Below are 23,699 nucleotides of genomic sequence, written 5' to 3' on the forward strand. Positions count from 1 at the left end.
TACTGTACTGAAAGTTTTAGACATACATTTCAATAGAGAGGTGGCAAATATACCTTTATCTCTGCCTTTATTGCTAGTGCCTGTAAAGGACAATAGAGCAGGGACTGCACTATGTCCAGGGTAGAAGCCACGTTATGTTAAAATCAAAAGTTGTTCTTGTAAGAGATATTAAAGTATTTCTTTATAGACACATTCCATTTTTTCAAATACCTTTATTGAATTATTACTTGTTGTGATACAGGCAAATTTACATTAATATAAAAGTAATCAAACTATATTAACATAACAAACTCACATATATTGATACATATCATGTAACCTAAGCAATATCACATACATTATTTAATCCCTGCCTTTTTAAACAAGAAAAATCTTTATTAAACCATTACTTACTACATAGGCTATCATACATCTATATAAATGAAAACAAACCACACAGACACAATCCTAGTCACAAGCATTTTACATCACAAACCATACTGACACACTCCCAGTTGCAAACATTATACATCACTTATAATCTACCCAATACTTCTCACTCAAACATTACATGGCTATTACATAGCTCATTTAAGTCCTATTGCCTTTTAGACCTCATTCCTCCCTTGTACTGTATTGTATGTGTATTGTTCCCACAATTCCCATTTTTCCTATGTAGTTTACTCCTACCCTTTTCTAAAGACCTTAATTCCAGTTATCTATGTTACTATATTCACTACTTCCAATAAAGTTGGTTTGAATTTATGGACATATTTTTAGTATTTTAGAGAGAGAGGAAGAAAGAATTGTTGTAGGTCTAAAATGATTTAATTCTGTGGAATTATCTCCTTTGTGAAGTGGAATAATGTAAGAATTTTTTTCCAGATGGATGGGACATGTGATTCTTGGATTGATCTGTTTATAAGAATGGAGACTGGACAGGTTATGGCACTGATTTTGTTTACTAGTTTTTATACTGGAAATAGGGACAGGTTTTAAGGCAAAGGCAGAGGCATTAGCATTAGGGGCTAGTAGAATGTCTATAATAAATGCCTTCATACAGGGGTGTAGATGTGGATCATTGGGATTTGGAGGAGAGTTCATAATGAGGACAGTTATGCTTTCTATTGGTTAAACTAGGTGTCAGTTTCCAGTGATAACTTATTTTGAGATGGGTTAGGAGTTATTTTTAGTTGCAGGATATAATATCTCTTTGATAGTCAACAAAAATTTCTTGGGATTGTACTATGGGCTATTTTGAAAGTTACTGTAGTATCATTTTTTATCATGGATGATTTTTTTGGCAAAGTTACAAAGTTATTTGAAGTATTTCAAGTTTTGGGTTGACCTTTGTGTTTTCCACTTCTTCTATGCCTTACCTCGATCTTGCAATAGGATTCTACTTTTATTGGATAGCCATGATGCATGGACTGGCCTTTACGTTTTTCTGTCTTTGGGGCGCAAAATAATTTAGTATTTTCAGGAAGATTGTACTAAACTTGTAAATTGCTTCATTCAGGGGAAGAATTTTCAGTATGGTCCAGTTAATTCATTTTAAAGTACTTGTGAAGGTATCTGGGTTGTATGTTGTTGTTTGACCTGATATGAAATGTGAAGTGAGCCCATTGGTAACTGTTCTATAGTGGTCACTAAGGGACTCTAGGAGTTTTTTTCATTAGTTGAATTTGCTAGGGTGAGAAACCATTACCTGGTCTAGTATTGTACCATTAACATCTGGATTGTTGTAGTGAGCAGATATGGAAGTAAGTTGGTTAAAACCATATAGATTTATGCTGGATATAGGGATGTTTGAAGAAACAGTTTGACAGTCAATACTGACATAACCTAAGATTATTTTTTTCATGCTGGATAGTGTTAGATATCCAGTACAGGACATCTTCCAGTATGATTATGCAATTTCCAGGTGGCTTATACAGAGCTACAATACATAGTTGTTTATGGTTTTTAACATTTAGGAAGGTATTGAAATGTTCTGCACTGTGGAAATTTTTAAAAGAGTTGGTATAAGGAAGGAGGTCATATGAGTTAGGGAACATAATAGTTACTCTGCTTCTTTCTTAAGTGGATCATCAACTGTAATGATATTTTTGCCTAGAGGAAGATTTCAGAATCTTTCATGCTTTGCTTTAGGTAGTTTTCAGTGACTGACAGAATATCTGGAGCATGAAGTTCTGTGATTTTGTTATGGATACTGAGAATATTTGTGGAAATAAAGATCTGATATTGTTAATCCTCGTTCATTCCTTACGCATGGGTATCAGTTCCAAGCTCGGAAATGAGTCGGCCATTTTCTAAGCTCTCGTCAGCTTCAAACTCTCGAGCTAAACTCTTACCCACAATCCCCCTTTCCCTGTTACCTCAGATTTCATTTGCCATGTTGCCATCCGGTCGTGTCAAGCTACTGCTCTTGAACTAAGTATAGTCAATTGTTGTTTAATTTCTTTACAAATTACTTTTCTGTCAGAAAATTTGATGTTTTATTATCTCTTGCCCTATTGCATCTAGCGTTCATATTTTCCTCAGTTTTTTTTCTGTTCTTTACTTTTCCTTTTTACCGCGAGGTAATTTTCTCCTTACCATCATTGGTAATCCTTTTCCCTTTCTCTTTCATACCTTCGGGTACTCTCTTGTACCATTGTTGGTACTTTTCTATTTGTTAATATGGCAGATAAAAAGGGTAGTCCGGGGTTTAAGCGGTGTTCTGATTGTGGACAGAAACTGCCTACTTCTGATGCACACTCTTTATGTGTTTATTGTTTGGGAGCTTCCCATTTATCTGTTGAACCACCTTGTATTATTTATGAGAACTTTTCTAACAGAACTTTGTTAGAAAGGAAAAATAAGCTGATACTAAAGGGACTTCTAAAATCTCCCTTTTCAGAGGCTATTTCTGGGTCAGAGGTCTCAACCCCTCCTAAAGCCCATAAGAAAAATGGATGTTTCTACTAAGGCTAAATCCTTGCCTTCATCCCCAGCTGGGGACTCTCACCAACCAAAATCTAAAAAGGCTAAAATTTCAGCCCCGGAGCTCTCTCAGTCAGCTCCAGTGCCTTCGGTGCCCAGACCTTTGGCACCGAGGCCTTCGGCTCCATTAGTGATTTGGCTCTGTCCTCTCCTACAGCCTTCTACATATTGGCAATGAGGGGCTCCTCGGTTCAGACCATTACCACTGTATTGGCACTGACCATTCAGTTGGTGCAGACCTTGACCACATCAGCTCTGAGATCTTCCTCGGAACTGAGGCCATTATTGTTGACTCCAGTTTTGTCAGTTCCAGTTTTGGCACCGACAACCACTTCAGCACCGATCCCTGTGTCGGTGCAGACAATGACATCGGCACCGATGACTTCTCTGGTGCAGACTACAGTAGTTCAGTCTTTCTTGGTGCTGTTGTCCTCGGTGCAATCAGATGAGATGGGCACCGAGTCTGCCTCTTTTGTGGACAGGCCTGTTTCTCCCTCAGTCTCTGTGAGGTTCACTAGAAGTCTTTCTGAACATGATGTGTTGCATCTTGTGGACCAGGCATTCTTGGCCAGAGGTATTCCACCCCCCAGAAACTATCCTTCCTTGGGAGGTGATAACCCATCTCCAAAGACATCTTCTTATTCTCCTCCTTCGTTGCCTTTGAAGTCCATGGATATAGTACAGTCTTCCCCTTCTGCGGTTCTCTTTATGGATCTCATCAAGGAACCGCAGTTGCCTTTGTGGAAGGAAAGTTTTGCTATGACCCAGGATGTCAGCTGTGACATGCATAGCTTGCTGCTCCACAGCCATCCAGGGACTTCGAGTCGGCAGGCTGGGCCACTTAGGGGAGGAGTTCCCCCTGTCCCAGACATACACTCCTCTCTGGGTTGACCAGCCTTCCAACTGATGGAGAAGGCTTTTGCTGCTGCTGGTGATACTGGACCGTCTATACCTCCTCCCTCCTCTGGTACACTGGTTTCATAAGTCGCACCTAGCGGACACCGAGTGCAAGGGCCTCAGGACATATTCTCTCATGAATCCCCTTTTCCGTTGTCTTCCCCAGCTTCTCCTGCTGAGGAGGTCCACAGGAAAAGTTTGTGTAAGATGAAGCACATGGACTTCAGAGAGGAGTCCTTCACTGAAGATACAGATTTCGATGAGGGGGAAGGATCCCCTTGGTCACCCTCTGAGGTATCCTTTGGAGATATCCTTGAAATCCTGAAACAGAGAGGTGACTGGCAGCTCTCTAATCCGACCGTTGAGGAATCTGTGTTTCTGCAGGCCTTTTGCGCCCGGCACCCTACCTCCTGGGTTACTCCACCTGCCGATGAACTTGTCATGTTCATCGTGCAGCATGCTTGGAAGGCCCCTGATACTGTTGAAGCTATTCCCCAGAGGCCAAATAAGATATTGCCCCCTCCTGCTTCAGATCCCCATTGGTCCAAAACTCTTCCTGTAGATGCTTTGGTGATGGCGGCTGCAACAAAAAAGGATCTGACAGAAGAAGAAAGCCAGACTGTCCATCCACCTAACAGAGAGTCCCAGGCCCTGGAAAGAATAGGGAAGTGCACTTTTGCTTCAGCGACCTTTGCTATCAGGTCCCTAAATTATATGGCACATTTTACCGGGCTTCAAAGGGATCTGGTTTCTGAGCTTTCTGAAACCTTGGCTGGTGCAGTGTCTGATGAGGTCAGTGACAAAGTGGCCTCTCAGCTGGCCACCATTGAGTCTATATCTAACTCCTCTATGCGATTGATATCTCACGCATCAGAAGGAGCATCCAGAGTGGTGGGTTCAGCTGCGGTCTTGAGACGACACGCCTGGATGCGCTTGTGCAACTTCATTGAACCTTTTAAGTCTTCCTTTCTTAATGCCCCCATTGAGCCCTCCTCATTGTTTGGGCCCAAAGTTAAAAACACACTGTCCAGATGTGAACAAGACAGTAAGACCCTTTCTGCCATAGGTGTCCGTTATTCTTCCCCTTAACGTGCTTGCTCCCAAAACCAAAAGAGTGGGAAGATATGGTTCAAGAAATCTTAGGGTCCTTTCCATGACACACTGGCCAAGTTCTCCCCAGAGGCAGAGGGGGGAACTCACAGGGAAGACGCTCCTTTCAGGGCAGAGGTGGACTGCATAACCAGGGTTCCAGGGATTCTTTCCCTCGTCAATCCTACCAGTGCTCCTGAAGAGCGGCCCAACTCCTTTCCTCTGGAGGTGGTTGGGGGATGTTTCTCCTTGTACCCTTCTGCCTGGCTAACCATCATCACTGATTCTTGGGTACAAAGGATCATAACCAGAGGTTATCATATCCCCTTCGATCTTTGTCCTGTCCCTTCAAAAAATCTTCCCGACATTCCAGCCAGCCAAAGGGAAGAAGCAGCACTAGAGAGAGAAAAGCTGCTAAGAAAGAGTCATCCAAATAGTCCCTCGGACCAGATAGGATATGGATTCTACTCAAGACTATTTTTGGTGCCAAAGAAAACCAGGGACTGGAGACCAATTTTGGATCTCAGTGTATTGAACAAGTTTGTGAGAGTACAAAAATTCTGGATGGTCACTATACAGTCTATCCTCCCGCTTTTGGAAAAAGATGATTGGATGTGCTCTATAGATCTTCAAGATGTGTACTACCACATAAAGGTGGACAGGCCATCAAGAAGATTTCTGCACTTTCATGTGGGAGCCAGTCACTACCAGTTCAGAGTATTGTCTTTCAGACTCTCTACAGCCCCCAGAGTGTTCATAAAGTGCATGGCAGATGTCACAGCTCACTTGCAACTTCAAGGATTCCAGGTGTTTCCATACCTAGACGACTGGCTCATTTCCGCCCCTACCAGGCATCTACTAGAAAAATCCCTGGCATAATCTCTCCTCACTGCTCAAAGGCTAGGCATAACCATAAACTGGCAGAAATCCAATCTCACCCCATCTCAGTCAACAGAATTCATAGGGGTTATCTTGGACACAAAAAACTGCAGAGCTGTTATTCCAGAGCACAGAATTTTAAGGATTACGCAACAACTAATTCCAATCCTTTCAAAGGAAAAATCCATGACTCATTCAGTTCTACAGCTGTTGGGTTCCATGGCAGCCTCCATCACCATTGTTCCCCTGGCCAGGTTTCACATGAGGCTTCTACAATGGCTACTGCTCACCCAATGGTATCCCTTTCAGCATCCTCTTTCAGCCATGATTCGAGTTACCCACAGGTGCAAACAGGATTTACATCGGTGGATGATACACAATCTCACACAATGGTCTCACCCTTTTTCTCCCCAGCAACCCAAGGCCACAGTGACCACGGACGCCTCCCCGATGGGGTGGGGGGGCTATGTCAGGGACAGACAGTCCAAGGCACTTGGTCCCATCCGGCGGCCCATCTGCATATAAGTATTCTAGAGCTGAGGGTGGTGCTTCTGGCATTGCAAGCATTCCATCCCCTGCTGCTGTCTGGGACAATTGCGATTGAATCAGACAACATGGCGGTGGTCTGGTACATCAACAAGCAAGGTGGAACCAAATCTTACCCCCTTTGTTGAGAGGCAATGAGGATATGGCAATGAGCGATGGCTACCAACCATTTTCTTCTAGCAATGCACATTCTCAAGAGTTCCAACGTGATAGCAGACAGACTCAGCAGGTGCACTCTTCAACCTCACGAGTGGCCCCTGAATACCTTGATAGTGGCGGAGATCTTCCACAGCTGGGGCTGTCCTTGCTGCGACCTCTTTGCATCGCCGGCCAACTACAAATGCAGCAACTACTTTGCCCTGATTCCCCCTCCAGGACAGTCACCCAGGGATGCTCTAGTCCATGATTGGCCCTCAGGTCTTCTCTACGCATTTTCACCCTTTCCTCTTATTCCCCAGTTTCTGAAGAAAGCCCGGCGGTTGAAAAGCAAGGTAATCCTCATAGCACCATATTGGCCTCGACAGATTTGGTTCCCATTCCTTTGGCTTCACCTACTAGATCGACCATGGATTCTCCATCCAATCCCAGAGTTGATCTCACACCCACGGAACCTGATTCATCCCAACCTGAACAGCCTGAAGCTAACGGCTTGGCTACTCCAATTTCCTTGATCACCAGGCAGAATAATCTTTCTTTATCAGTATGTGATATTCTCATTGCTTCTCGTAAGTCTTCCACTAGAATTACTTATCTGATCAAGTGGAAAAGATTTACCTGTTGGCTGAAAGATAAACAAGTAGACCCCTTTTCAGCACCAGTGTCGATAATACTAGACTATCTGGCCGACCTGTTTTAATCTGGTCTATCGGCCTCTACCATTAGAGTTCATTTGACTGCAATTTCTAATTTTCATGAGGGTGTCCAAGATTCCTCTCTTATGTCCCATAAATTGTGCAAGACATTCATAAAAGGTGTGAATCATCTGAAGCTACCTTTCAGAGAACTTATTAAACCATGGGATTTATCATTAGTTCTACAAGCTCTGACAATGGCACCTTTTGAACCAGCCTCTTCTTGTGACCTCAAGTATTTGTCATGGAAAACCTTGTTTTTGGTTGCTATTACTTCTGCCAAACGTATTTCTGAACTTCAAGCTTTATGAATCAAGACTCCATACTTGATTTTTCATAGAGATAGAGTGTCTCTGAGAACTAATCCATCATTTCTGCCTAAAGTGATCTCTGAAATGTCCATTAATCAAGCCATTGAATTGCCAGTGTTCTTTCCCAACCATTCAAACAGAGGAGACTATTGCCTTCATACCCTAGATATCCACAGGCAAATCCATTTTTACTTATACAGGGCTAGGTCCTTTCATAAATCTGACCAGTTATTTTTGGCTTTTTCTGGACCTAGATTAGGATCTGCTGTTGCTAAGGTCACATTAGCAAAATGGTTGAAGGACTGTGTGACCATCATTTATACACAACGTAATATCTCGTTGCCTACTACCATGAAAGCTCATTCAACAAGATTGGTGGCAACTTCTGCTGCCTTCCATGCCAGAGCTTCTTTACATGACATCTGTGCAGCTACAACTTGGGCTATGCCTCATACCTTCATCAATCATTACAAATTGGATTTGGCCTCCAGGGGAAGAGCATCTTTTGGTTCTATGGTGCTCAGGAATTTCCTTCCATCAGAGCCTCCCAGGAATAGAGGTAGCTGGGGACTCTGTCCCATGTGTAAGGAATGGACATAGATTAACAATATCGGATAAAGAAGTTATGTCTTACCATAACGTTCCATCTTTATTGTTGATCCTCGTTCAGTCATTACGACCCTCCCTCCTTCCCCCTCCTGTGGATTCTAGTGGATCTCATCATCCAGTTCTCTTAGGTTATTTGACCAGAGATTGCCTCTACCTTCTTTAACTTGCAAACTCAATCTGAGGTAACAGGGAGAAGGGAATTGTGGCTAAGAGTTTAGCTCAAGAGTTTGAAGCTGACGCGAGCTTAAAAATTGGCCAACTTGATTCCGAGCTTGGAACCGATACCCATGCGTAATGACTAAACGAGGATCAACAATACAGATGGAACATTATGATAAGACATAACTTCTTTTTCTGTTTTTTTATGATGGATAGAGGTGCTGAGGGGATGGAATAGGTGGAAGAGCTAGATGGTTATTTCTATTGGTTAGAAAAGTAGTTGGACCTGGGTGGTAGTGAATATCTCCACATAAATGTATTTTTGAAATGTGGGGCAAAGTTAGAGACTATTTTGTTGTATTAATTTTTCATTTTAGCTTTGTCTTGGGTTGCTTGAGAGGGGAGTTAAGAACTTTAAGTTCTGGATATACATTTGTGGAATCATTAAATAGGTTGGATGATATTAAAATAGAAAAATGACAGGATTTGCTGATGATGCTTATTGTAAGGGAGGTGTTTTCAGGATTGATTATAATGTAATAGGCTGAAAACTAGCTTTGTGGGATGAGAGCAATGACAGGCAAAGTGAGGAAAACATGTTTTCCTGCTTAAGTAAACAGTTAGTAGATGAAATTACTGTTCTGCAAATATATAGATATCAGTATATATTTTTTTGGTTATAATTTGCAGTGTGATTCCTCATATCTATCTCTGTTGAAACTGTCTTCCCCACCCCTCCCTCATTTTAGTTTGTATAGCTTGTGTGTTAACTCAAGGTTCCCTTAATTTGCTGTTAATAGCAGCCTGCATTTAAAGTGGATTGTTGAAAGACAGCCTTACAAGACTCTCTGCAAATATATAGAGCTGAGTATATTTTTGTATTATTCTGTATTATAGAGCTAAATTGTTACTTAGATATCTGTTGTCTTACTGTTCTGCAAATATACAGATATCAGTATATATTTTTTGGTTATAATTTGCAGTGTGATTCCTCATATCTATCTCTGTTGAAACTGTCTTCCCCACCACCTCCCTCATTTTAGTTTCTATAGCCTGTGTGTTAACTCAAGGTTCCTTAATTTGCTGTTAATAACAGCCTGCATTTAAAGTGGATTGTTGAGAGACAGCCTTACAAGACTCTCTGCAAATATATAGAGCTGAGTATATTTTTTGTATTATTCTGTATTATATAGCTAAATTGTTACTTAGATATCTGTTGTCTTACTGTTCTGCAAATATACAGATATCAGTATATATTTTTTGGTTATAATTTGCAGTGTGATTCCTCATATCTATCTCTGTTGAAACTGTCTTCCCCACCCCTCCCTCATTTTAGTTTCTATAGCTTGTGTGTTAACTCAAGGTTCCCTTAATTTGCTGTTAATAGCAGCCTGCATTTAAAGTGGATTGTTGAGAGACAGCCTTACAAGACTCCCTGCAAATATATAGAGCTGAGTGTATTTTTTGTATTATTCTGTATTATAGAGCTAAATTGTTACTTAGATATCTGTTGTCTTACTGTTCTGCAAATATACAGATATCAGTATATATTTTTTTGGTTATAATTTGCACTGTGATTCCTCATACCTATCTCTTTTGAAACTGTCTTTCCCAGCCCCTCCCTCATTTTAGTTGCTATAGCTTGTGTGTTAACTCAAGGTTCCCAGAATTTGCTGTTAATAGCAGCCTACATTTAAAGTGGATTGTTGAGAGACAGCCTTACAAGACTCCCTGCAAATATATAGAGCTGAGTATATTTTTTGTATTATTCTGTATTATAGAGCTAAATTGTTACTTAGATATCTGTTGTCTTACTGTTCTGCAAATATACAGATATCAGTATATATTTTTTTGGTTATAATTTGCAGTGTGATTCCTCATATCTATCTCTGTTGAAACTGTCTTCCCCACCCCCCCCCTGTTCTTGGTTGTAGTTGGTGGCTTTTGCAGTGCCTGCCCCACTGTAGATTTGATCTAGGACACTCCGCCAGTCCCATCTTTTTACCACATTCTACCTAATAAACCCTTTCTGCACTTGCTTTTAGTCCTTTTTAATTTAATTACATTTTTTCAAACTGTGTGTGGACTAATATTGCTACATACTCAAGTGTGCCAGCTTGCACTGCATGTGAATTGTTTTTACTACTGTTTTTGCTACTTTTCTGAAAAAAAAAATCTGCTTTTACTGTATTTGTGTTTCTTCCTACTTTATTTTGCTTTTGCGTCATCTTAAAAGTACTCAGTTGTATTTATTACTGCTTGGTGTAACTCATTCTAAGCCTTTTAGTTTTAGCACTTGGGCTTCAGACCAGTTGTTTTACATTAGGAAGGTTTGTGGTCTCCACTGTAGTGGCAGAACAGATAGCTTACATCCTTCTAAGTTGGGAACTGCTGATTGAGGGCTCAGTGTCTGTTATTCTAAAAGTGTATTAATTCTGGTTTAAGCACTTGGGCTTCAGGCCAGTTGTTTTACATTAAAAGGGTTCGTGGTCTGCACTCTTGTGGGAGGAGAGGCTGAACTCTGCCCTTCTGAGCTGGGAATTTCTGGTTAAAGGCTTATAGTGCTTGCATATTTGAGCTGCTTCTTACTGAAATTGGTACACCTTGTTTGCTGTAGCGTAGACTAGATCCAGGCCTGCTGAATCTAGCTTTGTTTGTATAACTTGAGCACTAATCCAGGCATTCTTTAAAGTATTCAATTGTATTTGCTACTGATTGGTAGTAACTTGATTTAAGTGTAGCTATCATTCTAAGTCTTTTGGATTAAGCACTTGGGCTACAGACCAGTTGTTTTACATTAGAAAGGTTTGTGGCCTGCACTGTGGTGGCAGGACAGGTAGCTTACATCCTTCTAAGTTGGGAACTGCTGATTGAGGGCTCAGTGTCTGTTATTCTAAAAGTGTATTAGTTCTGGTTTAAGCACTTGGGCTTCAGGCCAGTTATTTTACATTAGGAAGGTTCGTGGTCTTCACCTTTGTGGGAGGAGAGGCTGGACTCTACCCTTCTGAGCTGGGAATTCCTGGTTAAAGGCTTATAGTGCCTGCATATTTGAACTGCTTCTTACTGAAATTGGTACACCTTATTTGCTGTAGCATAGACTAGATCCAGGCCTGCTGAATCTAGCTTTGTTTGTATGCTTATTGTTTGTTTGGTTGTTATTTCCCTGAAACGCTAATACCACCTAAAACATGGCTTTTCAGCGCTTCTGTGGATCCCTAGTGATAGCTGCATTGCTTACTGTACTTATTTCCTTGTTTCACTTAAAAGATAGTTACTGTTTGCCATTTTTGGATTTAAGTTACCTGTAACACATTGCATTTAAGTTACCTGGCACTTGCTCACTAAAGCAATTATGTAAGTCAGCACTAAAAAATTAAAAGCACTACACCCTCACAAACTCCCCTTGAGTACCTTGTTCCCCATTGGCCCTTTTTTCAATTATAAAGGAATTCCCAATACTATTCTAGCATGCCCAAAGGTCAGTTGTCAATCTCCTCTCTGATCCAGTTGGTGAATCTGGGAATCTTGAGGCAATGTTACAACTGCCTCATGTACACAGACAACCCTCTCCTCCTCCCAACAAATTCCAACACATGTGAGAGATGCATCCATATAGCCAAACTGGAGGCTAAGTTCTCTCAACTCAGTACTGGCGTAACCAGTCAGGAGGAGAAGGAAACCACACTCACAATTCCAGTCTCACATAAACCTACCACGACAGCAAACCAAACACATAAACACACAAAAACATACTCGGAGGCTCTAAATAAAAATCTGCCTAAGCAGCAGAGACCTCCAAAGCAGACACCCAAGCAACCGCTACCCCAAAACAAAACACGTGCAACACATAGCTCACAAAGCCAGTGTGCCAAACAGTCACAGCCCTTAAGGCTAAACAACACACCTGATACACTAGTAATAGGTGACTCTATCGTCAGGCACACTGACGTCCCTCTCACCAGGCTGAACAAGGAGAAGGTCACGGTGAGCTGGCTGTCGGGCGCTAGGATCCGCCACATAACACAAGCACTCAGGTCACTCCAAGGCAAGTACAAATATGACTCAGTCATTGTCCATGCTGGTGGGAATGACCTGAGACGTACCTCCCTGGACTACATGAAAAGAGACATAGAGGAGCTCTCTGAACATGTGGCCCAGGCCGGTATGACCCTCAACTTGAGTAGCATCTTACCCTCACCAAGAATGATGCCACAATATGAAGACAAGATGATCAATTTCAACAATTGGCTTAAGTATTGGTGTCATTCAAAGGGGATCCAATGCCTGTCAGCCTGGGATGACATGCTCAACAAGCCACAATGCTTCACTAGGGACAGCTTGCACCTGTCACCCCTGGGCTTTCGGATATTGGCAAAGGCTCTTGCTACCCCCATAGTGCCTTTTTTAGGCAAGGCTCAAAAGACAAACCCACCTCCATAGGTATCACAAGGGATAAGAAACTAAGAGTAATGCTACTCAACACCAGAAGTCTAAACCTCAAGATGCACACACTCGAAACTCTCCTTAGCATGGAGAACATTGATATCTGTGCAGTAACAGAAACCTGGTTCAAGGCTCCCGAGATACCCCAGCACTACTAGGTTATACCTCATACGATGCTTTTCGGCCCCAAAACTTGGACCGAACCACAAAAGGAGGGGGAGTATCAATATTCGTCAAAGATACCCACACCTCCAGGTTGGTGGCACAGCACAAAGCATCAGAGACTATCGATGTGCAACTAACAGTAGGTAAAACTGCCTTCCAGTTTATAGCCTGCTACAGACCACCCTCCCAAACCCAGGAACTCCACTCAGCCTTCCTGAGAACACTGGAAAATATGAAGGTCTCTCCAAACACCATTATATTGGGTGACTTCAACTACCCAAACATAGACTGGGAGCATTACTCTAGCTCCAACACCCTAGCCCAAAGGTTCCTAGAATTTATAAACTGAAATGCTATGGAACAACTTGTTACCACTCCCACAAGAGGGGAAAACATACTGGACCTGATCATCACCAACATGGGGACTATATGCCCCATACCAGAAGTGTATCCCTCACTGGTAAGATCAGACCATAAACTAATCTCACTGGATATTCACACCCCGACCCCACCTCCTGCCCAGAAAACCACAGTGAAAAACTTTTCTAAAGCAAATTTCACACTCTTCAAAACTGAGGTGGAATCCTTCAAAGCCCCCGGGCCTGTGGAAAATACGTCCCAGACCGCAGAATCCTTTATAAATGCATTCTATGAACACCTTCAGGAATGCATGGATCATGCAATCCCAAATAAAACCAAGACCCAATCCTCCAAAGGCAGACGTCCTGTCTGGTGGACCCCAGCCATAAACAAACTATACAATAGAAGGAGGAAGCTACTAAATGATACAGCAAAATCCCAAAAAGGGAAGGCATCTCTGATCAGTATTAGCAAAAAACTACGGGCACCTATAAAATCATCTAAGGCCAACTTCGAGAGAAAAATTGCACAGGACACTAAAGATAATCACAAGGTTTTCTTTAGTTATGTTAGGAACCTGGGTGGGAATTCCCAGATATGCTCAGAATTAGTCCAAAATGACAAAAAATACACCGAACCCACAGACATTGCCAACATCCTAGCTGACAGGTTCAGTGCAAACCTCTCCCCCCCGCTCCCCACCAAAAGGGCAAATATCTATCCCAGCAGAGTGCTGCCCCCCTGACATCTCAGATGCTCAGGTAAGAGCCGCCCTCTCCAAAGCAAAAAACAGAGCATCAATGGGACCAGATGGTGTCCTGAGCTGCATCCTACATGAACTCCAAGAAGAGCTAAACCCAAACATAAAACTACTGTTCAATCTCAGCCTTACTACAGGATATGTACCCAAAGAGTGGCGTACAGCAACAGTGGTCCCTCTCCACAAAGGTGGTGCCTCAATGGATCCTGGAAACTATCGCCCCATAAGCCTGACTAGCTTGGTCTGCAAAGCTATGGAAAGGATCATCATGGACCACATAAATAAAGATATTGGGGACCTACAGACACTGGATCCTACCCAGTTCAGCTTTGTTAAGGGCAGATCCTGCCTCTTAATCCTGGTTGATTTCTTTGAAACAGTCACCAAGGCCATTGATGAGAGGAAGGTGGTCCACACAGCCTACCTGGACCTCGCAAAAGCCTTCGATACAATACCCCACTCAGGCATTATAGATAAGCTCACCAGCTTAAATATAAACCCCTATGTCACTAGATGGGTTGCAAACTGGCTCAAGGACAGAACCCACATGGTTAGAATTGCTGGAGCCATGTCAGACTCCAAACCAGTTACAAGTGGCATCCCACAAGGCTCAGTCCTGGGACCTCTCTTGTTCAGTATATATTTCTCGGAGGTACAGGCCAACACAGAAGGACTGTGGCAGACCAAGTTCGCAGATGACTGCAAACTGGGCGCCATAATCGACTCTCCAGTCGACACAAGCATCCTCCAAAAGGGCCTCATAGAAACAGACAACTGGTGCCAGAGCCATGGCCTCAAGCTAAACGCCAAAAAGTGTATAGTCATCCCCTTTGGCAAAAACAAAGTGCCCACAAATTACCACATAGGTGGTAATCCATTAAGTACAGAAGAAGTAATTAGGGACCTGGGGCCCCAAGTTGATAGCAGTCTCTCATTTGACAACCACGTGGCCATAGTGGTTAGAAAAATATTTTATATAGCCCACCTAATCATGAAGGGATTCACATCTAGATCAGGGGAGGTCATCGTGCCTCTTTACTCATCCCTCATCAGGCCCATAATTGAGTACAATGCCCCTTTTGGGATGTACCTTACCAGACACCTGCAGCAACTGGAAAGACCCCAAAAGTACCTCACCAAGAGGATCAAAGGGCTCAAACAGATGCCATATGCTGCTCGGTTAAAGAAACTCCAGCTCTACTCAATGGCATACCACCTGTTCAGGGGTGATCTGTGCCTGACGTATAAAGCCATGTCCAACCCGGAATTAATGGACATGCTACACCTCAGAAAATCCAAATCCCATCGAGCTACGCGCTCGAGAGACTTGAACCTCAGCACTGAAATAAATAGGACATGCTGGAGGGACAGATTCATAACCCAGAGGCTCCCTTCACTCTGGAATAAAATCCCAGTCCAGGTTAGGCAGAGTCCCTCATTGACTCTCTTCAAGAGGAATCTTGATGAGTGGATGGGAGATCGTAGGTTTAACCCGGGTATCACTTCTGTGTCACTGTTAGACAGAGGCACAGTATACTAACTCGAAAAAGGGCATAGCAAAATTAATTTAAAATGTGTGGTGAAAGCCAAACACATTCTGGCTTGGCATATAAATGCTCTAGGGCAGGTAGCCTAGTATGAACCTATGAACCTATTATACCAAGAGCTGCTATCAGGGGAGAGAGCTTATTAAGAAGTAATTTCAAAACTAAATATAGTGATTAGGAAATTAAGTGGAAATGGGTAACTAGTTATATAGAGAGGAAGGGTGGCATTATGTATAGTATAAAGAAAATGGAGGAGGGTGTGGGTAGGAATTGAGGGTAGATTAGGGCAACGAAGTGTGGCCCAGACCTCAGAGCCAGGTACAAAGCCAGAAATGATCAGTTTGTTTATAGGCAAAAATTGCAGGGATTTATTTATATATTATTTAGTTAGTTAGTTAGTTAGTTAGTTAGTTAGTTAGTTAGTTAGTTAGTTAGTTATCCTTTATCAACCAGGTTAGTCCCAATAGGCTAGTGGGCTCTTTTCAGGGGAGACCCGAGGTGGTATTGATACTGCTAAGGGAAATTTGGTCAAGGCATCCAGGAATTTTCTCTACCCTTTTTGATAGGTGCAATGGGATCTTTTATAATCAGCTAAGTTGCCACCAGTTCAAGCAGATGTGACCTTGGTTTAGCATCTCATACAAAGGATGACAGACTCAGGAGTACAACATCCACCTAGTGCCAGCAATTGTGACAATCCACAGCCTTCTGCCCCAAAAGCAAGTGCACTACCCTATTGCACCACTGACATTGCTACTGGGGTCCACTAGTACTGGTTAAACTGGATGGCAATTTCCAGTGGTGAGTTATTTTTGACTGTTTAATATTTATTGCTTTAGCACTGTAAAGTAAAGATTTATACTAAGCAAATAGAATCCATTGTGGAGGCATTTTAGCCTTGCTTGCCAATTTCCTAGAGGACCATGGAATTTTATCTTGCTGATTAATTGTTACTGAATAACATAAACAAGAAATTCTATGAGTAGTAAGTGGAACATGGCAGTATTTTATGGATAGTAGCTAAAACATTATTCTATGGATAAGCGTAGTAGGGGGAGGGGGGAGCAGCCATCAGCCAAGTTATAGGAAAAATCCTTATTTTACCTTATCCCTGTTAACTTTGGTTTGTGCAGAAGATTTATCATTAGCAAGCAATCACTTTAAATTAAATTAAGGCTATTACTCACCTCGGGATGACAGACCATGTAATTAATTGCACTCTTTTAGGTAGGACAAAGTTCTTACATCAGTTATTTTCACAATATTAGAACTTGAGTACACTGGATCTCACTGCTGTAGCAGTTGATCTTCCTTTTAGACTAAGTTCTGTTAATTGGGGATGGTTAAAGGTATCAGTCACAGGGTTCATCTGGCCTAAAGGATGCTTGCGTAACAGTCAAGTGATGTCCTTACACTGAGGCAAGGCTTTAAGTAAAATTCAAAAGAGATGAACAGTACAGTCATTAGACTAAGGAAGGTTAAGAAAAGTGAAACACTTTGTAGAAGTAGTATTACAGGCAGTGACAGTGGAAGTGCTAAAAGAAAAAGATTTAAAAAAAGCAGTAGTGAAGGAGAAAAAAAATGGAAATAAAGGAAAAGGGAAAAGCCTATAAAAGATAATGAGAAGTGGAAGTAAATCCACAGTAAAAAGACAGTACATGAGATATCGCCTCCAAGGTGACCATAGGCATGCCTAAGGCAACACAAAAATGCAGTGGTCAACTATGACCAAAGGTTCTATGTAAAATAAAGGCATCCTGCAGGAAAGCAAGCCTGGGGAATACTGGGGAAAAAGCAGTGGGCATAGTGGATGATGCAGACTATGGTGACTGCCACCTCACAACAACGTGCACCATGGCTGACCCTGCAGAAAGAGAAAACAGAAAAAAACAACTGCTGCAAAAATATAGCTAATTAGTACATGTATGCAACATTTTATTAAAATAATACAGTACAAACAGCAATAAACTGCAGCTACTCTGTCTTCTTCATGGCCTATTGCCTCCTTATACATGCTAATACTTCTATCTCTTCAACTACAGTAAGACATTAAACAATCAGTGATCTATACTGCAAGTCCATGGAAACATAAGGCAAATACAGCTACAAGTGACAGATTCAAAGGACAGTGTCACACCAAGTACAGAATACGTATAAGAAAAAGATGGCTGCCACTGATTAACCACTGTCTTCTACTAGTGAGCCAAGTCTGGGTGCACATCCTTACTTCATTGCCCTTGTGTCTGCACTGATCACTAGAGTGGGTGATGCCAGTTGCATTACTGGGCACCCTGGGAAGATGATACCAGGTGTGACTTTTATAGAGGGGGCCATCATTCTGTCCCAGCAGGGGAGGTAATTCTTGAGCAGCACAAGTAGTAAGATCTTTGTTTCTCAGCTGTAGCAGGCAGGAGCCTTGAATAAATATGCACCTAAAGGGGCCATGTCCACTCTACAGTTCAGAATGAGTAGGAAAATGGTAGCAAGATGAACAGGAAAACAGATACTAGACACCACATGATGAACATTATTAGACAGCATGTTTACATAATGTAGATGAACAACTGCATGGCCAGGTAGCATTACAGGCTTTGCAATGTCAGTGCACACACACACACACTGTGCATGACCTGTGGTCGATAACACATCACATAATATTGCATTTCAGAGACAACTGCACTAAATCACCTCATTAACATAACTGCTGTACAACAGAGCCAATTTTAGTGTGATAAAAGCCATAGTCTCCATTCCTCATATTGTGGGAGACCATGTTAAAGTAAACAACTTAACCATGCCTCCAGGACATTTCCAGACCTTGTTTTTACCCTTGCATCAATGAGCAGACATGTAGTTCAGTGATCCAGCCTCAAATGTTCTGTACTTGCACCATATCAGAGATGCTGAACATGCTACATGGCCTGTGCAGTGAAGTGCAACCACTTTAGAGTCTGTGAGACATCATGTAACTCATGTAGAGTGACATAGCATATATAGACTTGCAAGAGACATACCTATTCAGGGCAGTCATGGCTCAAATGGCTGCTGGAAACACTCACAAGGACACACCCAGGTGAAGCCATGAAAAATCAGGAAACTGTCCACCATGACCATATAAGGGGAAGGATGCATGTTGTAGGATTACTTACTAGGCATACACACTCCATTATGGAGATATTTTGGCTGACCGCACTCTCCATCGCCACCTGTTGCCCAGGTATGGTGAATATCATATTGGTGGCCAATGTTATTGTGGTTATTTTGGTTCCTCTGTGGGGAAAGCCTGTTAGGAAAGTAACTCACTGTCTTACAGTTCATTTCCATTGCAACTGCTCTGCAGCCCTACCATGGTCAACAACTACCCTTGGCAATTCTTGAGGTTGCGGATGCCAACATTCTTCCAGTCTGCCTATGCCACAGCATATTGCACCTGTCCTTGCCTCACACAGACTATCATTGCCACAGGTTCCTCCAAAGTCTGCTCACTTGACTCCTTTTTTAGTTCTGCAGCAAGTATTCCTGGCAATACTACAATGTAACCATGTTGTGACTGTTGTCTAGCCACATATTGTGCAGCATGATACAGACCACAAATATCTTTCTTCAGGTCTCTGGATCACACAGCTGTGCACCACCAGATGTATGCAGGCAGCAGAAGTTGACCTTCAGAAGTCCAAACACATGTTACATGATATTCTGTGTCTGTGATCTATGCCTGGTCTACAAAGCATCCTCTGATTCCATTCTGATGGACTGGTTGCATGTCCACAAAACAAATTACATCAGAATTACCAAATATAAGGAGCTAAACCTTGTCTACAACATAAACAGAACATGCTGGAGGGACAGGTGTGTATCCCAGAGACTACCCCTTTCCTGGAACAGCTTCCCATCTAGGTGATGCAGACTTTTTCTCTAAACTAGTTCAAGCATACATTGGACAAGTGGATGGTGAATTGGAAATGTACCCCTGGTATGGCACTTATGTCTTTAGTCATTAGCCTAGATATCACCTATGAACCTATGTAACAGTATGATGTTTTAGGTAATCTCTACCTTTGTCTGTGGGCTGTATATCGAGGCCATCAGCACAGTTCCACAACCTATCCCATGTCACCTACAACACACAACAATGGATATCATTATGAGTAACCTGCTGTCTATGTTGATGAGCCAGTATATTGATGGTTCTTTTGATGACAATGTATGTTACAGCCAAGATGACCCTGTGGAAAGTCACACCACACAAAATGCTGGTACAGGTCAGACATGTGCCAGCTGTAGGAATCATGGGAACTGCCTGGGTGGTGCACAGATACATGCTACATAATATGTTGTACACAGAGGAACACCTGGCAGCTGATGGAGTGAAACCCTTCTGTTGATATAGCAAATGCCATATGGAGCAGACGAGCATTTGCTAGCAACCTGGGTGTGGTCATTATCTCCTACTAACTAAGGGAAGCAGACTCTCTCATAGAATGCATGCATAATACTGCTTCTCTTCACTGCATGCTTGCAAAAACTGAATAGCTCCTTTACATGCTGCAGCATCCCATTAAGGAACTAGTATAGGATTTGTGAGACCGATGCTTTTGAAACTCCAAGTGCATCCCTGTCAAATGCTGAAAAGTCTACATAACAAATATGGTCAGTGCTGCATAAAACCTCATGTCTACTGGGATAGGAAGGCCATAGATCCCCCTTGATTCCATATTGTCTAGTGACTTCTATATGATGTTTATGTCAATGCAGTAGCAGTTGGCAAAGTCCTGGTCATGCAGTTAATGGTGTTTTAGCCACTATCTGCAACTTGAAAGGCAACTATATGCATCACTGCAGACACTAGCACTTCACTGAAAGTGGCCACTAACACATGCTGCATAACTGATGCGGTTCGCTAGGATCATAACATTTGTGAAGCTCCTAGACACTGTAAAATCCTGGTATTTAGAAAGAATGATCATCACAGACCATCATACTAATTTTATACATTTCTAAGTTACTCTAGTAGTCTGACTTTTGTCAAGAAAAAAGAACATTCTTAAAATATACTTTTTAAAATATACAGCAAAAGTAAAGTTCCTCAAATAAGGATAAGCTCAGGACGTTATCAAAGGAACTGAAAAATGTCATTAGGAAAACAAAGGCATCTCATGAACTCGGAATAGCATTGGAAACTAAAGACAATTACAAATCCTTCTTTAGTAACTTTAGGAGGATAAGGAATAACACTTGGCATCATCAGAACTCTTTCAAAATAGAAATACCTGCTCAGATCCAATTATCATGACAGAACATTTACTAAAAGTGTGCTATTCCTGTGGTATAGAAAGAAAGATCTGACAGACCAGCTTGATTAACAACTTGGATGATTGATGGAGCAGCAGAGAAAGATGGGCATTACTGTCCATGGTGGAATGGTGGATTTGTGGGCTTCTCTTGTGATGATCCCAGGTGGAGGTTGGGGATGTTGCTATTGGGAGGCATGGCCCAAAGTGGGGATAGTGTAGGGACATGGATGAGCTGCTGCAAAGGCAAGACCAAAAAACACATACCCACATTGTGCACCTACCTGCCTTGGACACTAAGACAAATACCATGGGCAGGAATTGTACACCTGCTCCCCTGGACACTATGACAAGTACTATGGGCAGGAATTGCACACCTACCTTCTTGGACAACACAAGTACCATGGGCAGGAATTGTACACCTACCCCCTTGGACACTACAACAAGTACCATGGGCAGGAATTGTACACCTATCCCTTGGGCACTACAACAAATACAATGGGTAGGAGTCATGAGTTAGGTAAAAAGGGATCTGACCATGGTGGGTGTTGGGAGCCAGACCCCTAGGACACCTTTAAGATACATTTTGGTCCTGTCCCTATCTTGAGCTCAAGGGGTCAGGAGGTTGCTGGTAGACCCAGTGAATGATGTAGGGTAGTGGGTAGGATGCAGTAAGATGATGCACTGGGGACAAAAACCCCTTTCCCCCCAAAATTTCTAAAAGTATTTTCTAAAACAAAAATACATCCTCCATAGGACCTAATAATATACCTAGCTGTACAATAAACAGCACTGAACAAGTACTGCAGACCAAGTCCTTAACCTTTTCAACCTGAGGTTTACAACTGACTTTGTCTCCCAGCTATGGCACACAGCTGTGTTGATGCCACTTTACCAAGGTGGCCCCATTACCACCTCCAGAAATTACCATCCCATCAGTGTGATGAGTCTCATATGCAAAGCCATGTGACATATCATAACTGACCCGATTAATGCTGATATCAAAAAACTTATCAGACTTGAGCCTTAGCAGTTTGGCTTTGTTAAGGATAGATCTTGTCTGATGACTCTGGTAAGCTTCTTCAAGATGGTGACACAAGCTGTGGACAGGACATGCTGTCCATACAGCTTACTTGGACCTTGCCAAGGAATTTAATATCATGCCTCCCACCATCATAATAAGCAAACTAAATGTACTCCAAATTGACCCCCTGTGAACTTAGATGGATTCCAGATTGGTTGAAGAACAGAATCCATGCAATCAGGGTTATAGGTGTTTATTCAGTGAGCATGAAGGCAACCAGTGGAGTTCCCCAGGGATTTGTCTTGGTACCTCTGCTATTCATTACCTTTGTCTCTGATCCCCAAATCACAGATAAGAATCTCTGGTTAACCAAGTTTGTGCATGATTGTAAACTAGTCGTCATCTTCAAGTCACTCTGAGACAGAGGCACTCCAACATGAGCTTGCATTTTTTAATAAATGGTGTGGATAGGTCATGCTGTCCATAAAACCAGACTCAGAGTAAATGCCAAAAAGTGCAATATTGTTGCATTTGTTAAACAATCTCTCATTCCAGCCTATAGTATTGACAATACCCCACTTCAAAATGAGAATACAGGAAGAGATTTTGAAACATAGGTGAGTAGATCCCTCTGTTTTGACCATCATGTTGTGAGTGGTTAAAATGACCTTTTAGTTTGTGCAACTCATTGCAAAAGCTATATCTTCAAGATCAAAAGAAGTACTTTCCTGGTGTGCCCCTTTGGGATATATCTCACTTTACACATCAAGCAACTATAAAGACCACAGATTAAAAAGAGCAATGGTTTTGAAAACCCTGAGCTACTAGGGGTGACTGGAAGGTCTATCCCTGTATTCAGTATCGTATATACTTCTTATCGGTGATATGTGCCTCAGTTATTAGACCATATGGGATCCAGTAGTTCAAGATCTCTTCTACCTTCATAAATCAAACAGTCCTACAAATGCTACAACCAGAGGCCTACATCATCTGAAAGAAATAGATAAAACAAGGTGGAGAGATAGATTTGTCATGCAGAGACTCTTTTCTGGAATAAACTTCCTCTCCAATTAAGCAGTGCAATTCACTATCATCCTTCAAAAGGGAGCATGATAATTGGATGGGCATTCACAAATTCTCCCATGTTATGACTGACCTGTCCTTCCTTAAAATGAAAAGGGAGGTAAGGCCTAAGAATACGTACAGGCAAAGTGTTAGTGGCCTTCTGACCGAGTTGCCTTTTATATTCTATAATATTTGATTTACTTACACTATAACACTCAGTACGATGTTGACAATCATTTACAAATTATTATTATTATATGGTTGCTAGTTTATAGTGCATATCACACTATTTGTCAGGTAGTACGGTTGCACTATTATGTCTTGGAATCACTCCGTCCCTCCCTGTTTGTAACCACTCACCATGCTATTTAGCGCAATGCCATGTGCTGTTTGCTTCTGAATGCCCCCTTATTTCTTTTGTAGTTTATTTTCTTTTTCATAGTTTTCATATTATTGTTTATTGGTATTGAAGCAAAAACTAAGGGAATTAATTTATTATGCAGACAAATAAATAAGCAATAAAAAATTGCACAAAAATAAACTGACATAATGTGAGCCATTGTATAAAAGCAATATACCATATCTGTGTGTGGGTTGCAATGAGATTTATTAAAATCTAGCTTTAAAGTTTGGTAACCAGAGTTAAAGATAACCAAACCAAGCCAGGCATCATGAACTCCTACATATACTACACAACATGATATTTTGCTCCGGTGTATAATGCTCTATAGTAATAATG

The sequence above is a fragment of the Protopterus annectens genome, chromosome 8.part0, assembly GCF_019279795.1.
Source record: "Protopterus annectens isolate FY-2018-M chromosome 8.part0, PAN1.0, whole genome shotgun sequence".
Taxonomy (NCBI): domain Eukaryota; kingdom Metazoa; phylum Chordata; order Ceratodontiformes; family Protopteridae; genus Protopterus; species Protopterus annectens.